We start from the raw sequence: 9,581 nt of genomic DNA, 5'->3' as shown, positions 1-9,581 counted from the left end.
CAGTACCGTATAAACAGATGGGGTACAGCGAGCAGTGACAGTACCGTATAAACAGATGGGGTACGGACAGCTGTCACAGTACCTTATAAACAGATGGGGTACAGACAGCACTCACAGTACCTTATAAACAGATGGGGTACAGACAGCACTCACAGTACCTTATAAACAGATGGTACGGAGCTACGGAGAGCAGTCACAGCATGTGGGACAGAGACATTTTTTTTTCTTTTTTTTTAACTTTTAATAATTTTGTTAATTAAAAAAAAAAAAAACAGTGGGGTACGACCTGCGGTCACAGCAGTACCTTATAAACTGATACGGAGCTGCGGACAGCAGTCACAGTACCCTATAAACAGATGGGGTACCAGCAGTCACAGTAACGTATAAACAGATGAGGTACGGAGCTGCGGACAGTAGTCACAGTACCGTATAAATAGATGGGGTAGCAGCAGTCACAGTAACGTATAAACAGAGGTACGGAGCTATAGATGGCAGTCACAGTATCGGCATATACTGTGCCTACTAACATGCTGGAACTGTAAAAGCCTTACTTCTGGATCAAGAAAAATGGTGGAGTCCAAGACCGACATAATAGGCAAGGCCTGGATTCCAGTCCAGGGCCCCTTATCTGTCAGGGACAGGGACTACAGTCCTGGCAAACCACCCCCCACACACACACACACACTGACAGTGGTTTCAAGAGAGGGCCGAGTTCCACTCCCCCATTGCAGATTGTGAGAGAGAAGTAACAGGGAAGCCTCTCTCTCCATCCCAGCAGGTCAGTGCTGTGTGCCCGGCGGGGGAGAGGAAGCAGCAGCCTGTCCCCTCTTTCTCCCTGCGTGTGGGTGGCCTGGCCACACCTCCTGAAATTGGCCATGCCCCCTAATTTTATCGGGCCGGGCTGAACTGTCAGCGCTCCCCCTGATGGAGGCCATGAATGTAGATATAAACTGTATTATACTGTAATGTTCTGTGTCTCATCTTAGACAATAATTGATCCCTTCTTGGCTGGATGAGGTGTCCAAAGACTCACATGTTTCATGTATATTTAATAAACTAGACTCTCAATCCCAGAAATCATTATGCCGGTTATTAGCAGCCATCTGCAGGGGCATCTGTGTAACATCTACACCATGATCAGCGTCACTGTGACATATACCTATAAATACATACATTATTCATATCAGTATATGCACGGCTGCTGAAAATCCATGGCCACTGAAGTGACCTTTTTTCTTTTAATAAAAAGATATATATTTTTTCTCTTGCCCTTAGACAGTGACCTTGTAGCAAAACTGTAATGCATATTATACTGACAGCAGGGGGCGTGGCTAAGATGACGTGTTTGCACAGGTCACACCTCCGGTACAGGACATTACAATAAGCCCCACCCCATCACGCCCCTTTTACGTCCCAATGGTGCCACACCGCCTGTTTTCTGAAAAATAGACAAGTATGATGTAGCTGCACAGATCCTTATAGCCCACAGTACTGCACCGACCTACCATATACTTGTTATTACACAACATCTCTGTGAGATGTGCAAAATATCCTCTAAAAATACCAGTGTCACTCACATTTGTTATGTAGATTCAAATAAAAAATATATTTCCTATATAAGGCAAAAATTACAGGTCACTATGATGGATAGAAATGTTTGCTTGGTCATTTTTACAACTATTTTGACAAATTCACTTGGCACTCAAAGGGTTAACACAAGAATATGGGTTAGACCAATACAGTAGTACAACGGGAAACACTCACATTAGTGGGAAATAACACATTAGACACTGATCCGCTTGTCAGGCTTTTTATTGTTGACCACAACAGATTCATATAGAGGCCGCTCAGCGACCAAATGACTCCATAGAAAGTGACAGCAAAATGATGTTTCAGACTTGCTGGATATGGAGAGAGGGAGTTGTGAAGACAGAGATTGGGGGTAGGGGGATTACCCATCAACGGGACAGGTTGGGTAGGGGGATGAGCCGTCAACGGGACTGGCTTAGGTAGGGGGATGAGCCGTCAACAGGACTGGCTTTAACCAATTTGCACAAACTGTAACGATTCTAGTTTGATGCAATATAACAAAGTGACACAAGTCAAACATTAACAATAACCTTTTCAAAACAATTTCCCAGATTATGGGATAAGAGATGTTCTTTTAAGGACTTCGATGAGTCCGATGTCCAGGATCTTGATTAAATGTCCACCCTGGGCATCCCGTCCTCCTCGTACTGGCAGAGGAAGCCAACAGAGACAGGCTTGATGTAGATGACCGTCCTATAAAAACAAACTTTGATCAGTGACTGTTATTGTAAAGACACAAACGTTTGCCATGTACAAGTCATCTCATTATTCCCTGGCCTGCTGCTCTGCACCATGTTACTGGCCCTTACTGACTACATTTATCTGTGTGATTCCTCTTTGGACCAATAAGAGCGCTGATACTGTGGGTGTGACATGACAAGGACGGACCCATACAGGAAGCCCAGTGTACAGTGAGGTGAGATCCCTCTAATGGGGCTACACACCAAGCGATTGTGGCCTATTTTCTAAGTGATCTGACTAGATTGCCTAGAAATGAAGTAGGGCCCATATGTGTAGGGCCCATAGCGATAGTGATGTGTGGCCCCGTGCATTGCTATCACTGGGAGATGTAGATATTGCATGCAGTATTAATCTAGTCATCACCGGCATATGGTCATTAGGTCGACACTATTAAGGTTGCCATACATTGGGTCGACCATTGAAGACACATGAAAAAGGTCGACATGCCTAAGGTCGACATGATCAAAAGAGAGACACAAGCTTTAGGTCAACATTGGGAAGGTCAACCATCAAAAGTTCAACATGGGTTTTCCATGTTATATTCGAGCCGACATGTGCCGACAGGAGGTAGGTAGTTCATTCCTTACCATCCACTAGGGCTTGGAGGGAGAATTTAATACTGCCCGAAGCATGCGAGAAGACGCGGTGCACTTTTTTTCGTTGTCCATGTTGATTGTGTCGACACTCGGGACAAAAAGTTGTGAAAACCCCATTTTTTGCTGTCGACCTTCCCAATGTCAACCTAATGATTGTGTTGATCTTTTGACCCTGTCATCTTTAGGCATGTCAACCTTTTTCATGTGTTGACCTAAGATCGACATACATTGCATGTATACCTGTTTATCGCGTATGTTCTCTCTATTGAGAACGTGGGCAGTGACAGATCGCTCAGCACCCTGCGCTGTGCTGCGCTGTGCTGCGCTGTGTGCTGAGCGATCTGAGTGATCTAGAATCATTCAGATCGCTTACAAAAACGCTGCGTGATGTAGCATTTCTCTTCTTATATTGATACTCATAAGTATAATGATACAGATGTAGCCCCTTCCATCCTTGGCCGGGGCTCGCCAGCCCCTCCCCGCTGGCGAGCGCCAGTGGACAGGGGCTACACTGAACTGGGATGTCCCAGTTTCGCGGCGGGGACGCTGCGTGTCCCTGCCCATCTCCGCTTCAGGGAGACGGGCAGGGTTAGGGGGGCGCTCGGGCGGCGAGGGGTACCTGCGGCGGCGACGGCGGTGGAAGCGGCGTTGCCAGGCTGCGCGCGAGACCCCTGGCGGGAATGGCGCGATGGCGGGGCTGGCACTAAAAACGCCAGCCCTGCAAAGATGGGCCAAGCCCCATCTGTATATACATGTATGTAATACTAGTAGGATACCAGCCCATTAGCGCTATGTGAGAGAACTTGTGTAGCGGCCCCAGCTGCAGCAGATATGAAGATACCGTTTCTTACATATGTGTAAGACAAGAGACCTGAAATCTACCCCAGCGACCAGAGCAGGTAGGACGCGCATATTGTGCCGGCATCCTACCTGGGGGAGGAGTCACTGCTGGTATCTGAGGATTCAGAGCTGATGCTGCTGTTATCAGATGAGGAATCTGACCAGTCTGTCAGGTAATAGCAGCCACTGGTGGTGGTATCTGTGATGTCATCAGACGATATTGTGTCATCCGTAATGATGGAGGACACCGGGGACTCCTCACGCCTCTGCACCTCACTGTTGCAGGCTAGAAAATGATAGAAACAATCTGGTAGATTGCTATGGGACACATCACCTCTTCAATGGTAAATTTATGGGTCAGGCCGCCCCTAGGCACATCATTTCTGGCTGCCCCTTGGAGACATCGCGCCAGCTAGAATCGCTTAGACACATTCTGCTATACACCATAATGCCCATTATACATTGTGCTATGCACCGTAATGCCCATTACACATTGTGCCATACACCGTAATGCCCATTACACATTGTGCCACACACCATAATGCCCATTACACATTGTGCCCTACCGCGTAATGCCCATTACATATTATACCTCATAACTGCTGCTGGACTAAGGCTCTGGGTGGGGTACTGAAAACAAGGGGGCGCTGTCGAGGGGGATGGGTTAGGGTTAGGCTGGGGGTAGGTTTAAGCACTTAGAAGGGCAGTTTAGATTTAGAATGTGGGGCCAGCTTTAGGCGTTGGCGCATTGATGGGGACAGTTAGGCTGCAGATAAGGCAGAGTTGGGGGGGGGGGTGCATCCTTCTGGATGCTGGCATCGATATTCTGATTGCCTGCATCCTGACAGCCAGTGTACATCAGATATACATACACACACACAATATACAGTACATACATATGTACTAGGTGATTCATTGCGCCCTGCGGGCGCTCTTCACACTGCGCCCCCTTAATTTGTGAACATTTGTATATGAGAAAGATGGTTAGAATTGTATGTAAGATGCCTGTATTGCAACTTGAGTTATAGGTGAAATGTGTTAAATAGAGAGCATATGATTTGGAAGGGGGTGTGCATTGTTTTGTTAAATTAAAAAGCGGTTACAGAGTAAGATGTACATTGATAGTGTGGAGGGTACAGTGACATTTGTGGGTGTGTGGGGGGGTGCGTGTTGTTTAGGTGTGTGTGTGTGTGCAATAGTATAGTAGGGTGTTTTGGGGTCAGCGGCTCCCCACTGGCAGAGGTCACGACACAGGAAAACAGGAGGCTGGGTAGTGATAGGGGTGTGTGGGCATAAGGGGGACTAAAGAGGAGGGTGGGGGACACTGTGCAGCTTCTGCCAGTGGGTGAGGGTCTAGCGTGGCAGCACAGGAGTACAGGACCGTGGCCCTGAGTCAGTGTCTCCTCCTACTGGGTGGGAGTTAGGGTGCATGAGAGCAGAAGGCTGGGCTATGAGGCGTGATAGGGGTATGTGGGCAACACAGCGTCAGCAACTCCCCAGTGGTGGAAGTTACGGTTCAGGAGAGCAGGAAGCTGGGTAGTGATAGGGGTGTGTGGGCATACGGGGGACTAAAGAGGAGGGTGGGGGACACTGTGCAGCTTCTGTCAGTGGGTGAGGGTCCAGTGTGGCAGCACAGGAGTACAGGAGGGTGGCCCTGAGTCAGTGTCTCCTACTTAGTGGGAGTTAGGGTGCATGAGAGCAGGAGGCTGGGTGGTAAAGCATGATAGGGGAATGTGGGCAACACAGGGTGAGCGGGTCCCCACTGGCGGAAGTTACGGGGCAGGAGAACAGGAGGCAGGGCAGTGATAGAGGTGTGTGGGCATGAGGGGTAGTAAAGGTTTTTGGCTGTTGCAGAGTAGGGATGGGCATTGGTGCAGACACCATTGATGGTTGGCATTGATGGCGATTTTGCACCCTGCCATCGATTGTAGTAACATATTACTTGGATAACAATTGATTGTTGTAGCTATCGATGGTCATCCATTATATCTGACTGAATAGGCCATGGGTCAATCGTAACTCGGTGGCGGGACTTCCAGGTGTGGGGGTTGGAGCTATGCTCCGTGTCCCGGCACCTTAAAAAAAATTCTGCGAATCGCGGGAGGGGGGCGCGGGGGGTCATGAATCGCGGGGGGGGGTCGTGGGGGGGCGCAAATCGCGGGGAGGTGCAAGGGGTGCAGTGAATCGCGGGGGGGTGGGGGCGTGAATCGTGGGAGGGGGGTCCGCGAATCGCGGCAGGGGGTCTGCAAATTGCGGGAGGGGGCGCGGGAGGGGGGTTGTGAATCGTGGGAGGGGGGTGCGGGAGGTGCCGTGGGGGTCCGTGAATCACGGAAGGGGGTCCGCAAATCGCGTGAGGGGGGCGTGGGGGTGCCGCGGGGGGTGCCGTGAATCGCGGTGGGGCTGCGAATCGCAAGGGGGGCTAGAATCGCGGGAAGGGGGCGCGAATCGCGGGAGGGGGGGTCGCGGGGGCCGCAAATTGCAGGAGGGGGGTGCCGTGAGGGAAGGGGCGGGGTGTGGGGATCTGCAATTAGCGGGAGAGGGCGGGGGTCCGCAAATCGCGAGAGGGGACCTGGGGGGGCTTGAATGGCGGGAAGAGGGGGACCGCAAATTGCGGGAGGGGGGTTGTGGGGGTCTGTGAATCCCGGGAGGGGCGCGGGCGTGCCGTGAATCAAGGGAGGGGGCGCATGGGGGGTTGCGGGGGGTCCGCAAATCGCGGGAGTGGGGGGATGGGGGTCATGAATCACGGGAGGGGTGGTCGTGGGGGGCCGCATATTGTACGGGGGGGTGCAGAGGGTGCCATGAATCGCAGGAGGGGGGAGCGTGAATTGTGGGGGGGGTCTGCGAATCACGGGAGGGGGTCTGCAAATCGCGGGAGGGGGCAGTGAATCGCGGGAGGGTGCGCGGGAGGTGCCGTGGGGGTCCATGAATCGCGGGAGGTGGTCCGCAAACCGCAGGAGGGGGGCGCGGGGGGTGCCGTGAATAGCGGGAGGGGGCGGGGTCCACAAATCACGGAGGGGGGGGCGCGAATCGCAGGGGGGGCTAGAATCGCATGATGGGGGGCGCAAATCGCGGGAGGGGGGGTCGCGGGGGGCCGCAAATCGTAGGATAGAATAGGCTTGGATGGGGACCACTACTTTGAAGTCAGATATCTCCGGTTCCCAAGGGCCGATTTTTACAATTCTTGTACCCATGGAAAGAGGGGACCCTCAGCTTTCAGGTGAGGGCCCTTAGACTCCTGGGGGGGGGTTCTGGGTACTCAGAAACCCCCCCTGCGTGCGCTACTGGGGCGGGAACGTTAGCTACACAGGGGATGAGTGACAGATCTGGCTAAATATATAAGCGATATATGTGCGTGTGTGTGTGTGTATATTTATATATGTCTTGATAAAGTGTTGGTACGTTGACATTTAAGACTGCATTAAGACACACACTGACAGACTGATCCGCTCTCCTGCTGCTCAGTGTCAGTCTGACTGCAAGTTTGATGAGCAAGCAGATGTGCGGCAGCAGCACTGGGGGTAGCAGGCGGTGGGGGTAGCGGGCATCGGCAATTTTTGGGGGCAATTTCAAAATGGCTGCGGCCAGCCGATGATAGCTTGCCACATCATTGCCCCTCCCCCTGGAGCTGGCTGTTATTGCCAGCAGGAGAAAAGGGGCAGGCAGTCTGACGGCAGAGGAGGAGCACCTGAAGACGCCGGAGTCACAGATGGCAGCGGCCATGCAAAACAGATTAAAAGGAAAGAAGAAAGAAAATGCAGTTTTTATTTCCTTTACAGGGGGTCTATAGATACCAGCGGGCCTTTAATGCTCCACATGTTGGTAACTGTGGTTCTCCCAAGTACCAGCATGTGCGGCAGGCATGCTGGGACTTGCAGTCCCACTGTTAAGGATAATATATTTTTTTTTAAACCAGTAATCAACCCCACTCCTACCACACAGGGGTGCAGGGGGGATAGCACCAGGCTTCAGCCCAAGCTTAATGTGGCCTGGAGAGGGGGTATGAATTAAAATTTTGGGGAGGAGGGACCTCCTCAAAAACTCCTGGCCTGGAATGACTAGTTAGGGCCCATGGGACCCCGCCAAGCGTGTCCCCTGGCTATGGTATTACACCTCCTGCTAGTGGAGCCTGGTGCTGGTTCTTCACATATGGGGCACTCCAACTTGTCCCCACTATTTTGGGAACCAGGGCTGGCTCCAAAAGCCTGTTGCGGGGACAGGGGTGGTTGCGGGTGCCTCACCAGCCATTAACCTTACCACACACTGCTGGGCTATGGAGGCACCATGCTCTGGACTACAAGCCCTGAATGGGGGCCTGCATGTACAGAAGCACCTGTGTGGTTCACAGATCCAAATGGGACCTCTGCTCTTCTCATGGAGCTCTGTGGTGCACCTGCATAGTTATCTGGCTGTATCCCAGGAGCCCTGCTAACAGCTGTAATACGGGACAGAATGGCTCCTTCCAGGTACCACTCAGCCTGTGCTGCAGCAAGTGACGGTGCATCCGCATAGTTATCTTGCTGTATCCCAGAAACCCTGCTAACACCTGTAATACGGGACAGGACGGCTCCTTACAGGTACCACTCAGCCTGTGCTGCAGCAAGTGACGGAGTACCTTAATATGCATGAGTCTGACCCACCGGCCACTCTCTCATAGCGTAGCTGGAGCCCTGCCAATCCACTGTGGGCTCCAGCACGCACACACACACACAATATTTGTTTTCTTTTTTTTTTAAGGAGGAGGGTGGCATTATCTCTAACTTTGTTGTAATGAACTTATACCTTTGCACCTGGGGAAAGCTTACCTTCACTGATCAGGTATTCCAGAAGCTCTGCCACGACTGCTGCCACATCCTCTGTGACCAGAGTAGTATCCGGCTCAGTGGGATGTTCGCCAGACACATTGGGTACGGGGGGCTGCACGCTGGTGGGGTGCTTGTCCACTCCGTTCTTCAGCCTCGCAGACTTGCTTGGCTGTAAGGAGCAGAGGAAGGGACATCATGAGCTTTGACTACAGAACTCTCTGCAGTGCAAGCACTTTCTAACAAGGAAGCAATAGAACGGATCAGGGCAGTGGAACCAGCTGCAACGTCACCATTGTGAATATATATATATATATATATATATATATATATATATATATATATGGTATACATTAGGGAGGACACCGTCCTCACCCAAGGAGGCACAGGAGCCAGTACATCACTGCAATGATTGCAGCGCTAAGACCTGAGTGACAGGTCCTTTCTCCATTATATATATTGCAAAAATGAGGTTGCCTGGCAATCATGCAATTGGCCATCGATAGTGTTAAACTATGCAATGGATGTCCATCGATATTATTACCTATTGATGGTCTTTCATTGTGTTTGAACACAGGGGTGGGGCTTTGCAGCTGTTAGGGGAGGAGCTATGCTAGGCACTTTCAAAAAACAAAATAAAAGCAAAACATCGGTTTTGCTGTGCCATCGATGGAGGGAAACCATCTGGTTGTACCCCATCGATGGCAAAAGCATTCAATATCGGCCATGAACCATGGATGATTTGGAATCATCGATGGTCGATGGCATCCCTGTACTGTTCTACACATATTGTATACGGAGCACAGGCCGGGCTGCAGTCACAGCAGCTGCTGCAATCTGAGCTCTCAGGTGATTGGCAGATAATTGGCAGCACGCCAAAAGGAGAATAGTTACATTTGCAGAACTGCAGGGAGGGAGCAGTAACTCCTGTACAGGGGGAATCAACATTACATGCAATGCTGACATATCTGAGCTCACAGAACACATGGGATAGACATGAGATAATAAGGCAAAG

At 51.1% G+C, this 9,581-nt stretch overlaps 1 long non-coding RNA gene across 1 annotated transcript; it reads right to left on the bottom strand.

The window, feature by feature from the left end:
- Positions 1 to 2,092: 2,092 nt before the first annotated feature.
- Positions 2,093 to 8,723, bottom strand: LOC146045270 (uncharacterized). Its single transcript, XR_014465399.1, has 3 exons — positions 8,570 to 8,723; positions 3,858 to 4,053; positions 2,093 to 2,283 (listed from the first exon to the last, which is right to left on the bottom strand). It is a non-coding gene; the product is annotated as an uncharacterized LOC146045270 (long non-coding RNA).
- Between the last annotated feature and the right edge of the window lie 858 nt (positions 8,724 to 9,581).

Source organism: Crinia signifera, chromosome 11, assembly GCF_055691185.1.
Source record: "Crinia signifera chromosome 11, ASM5569118v1, whole genome shotgun sequence".
In the NCBI taxonomy this organism is placed as follows: Eukaryota; Metazoa; Chordata; class Amphibia; order Anura; family Myobatrachidae; genus Crinia; species Crinia signifera.
The sequence above is the reverse complement of the archived record's forward strand: the minus strand, read 5'-3'. Positions and strand labels throughout refer to the sequence as shown.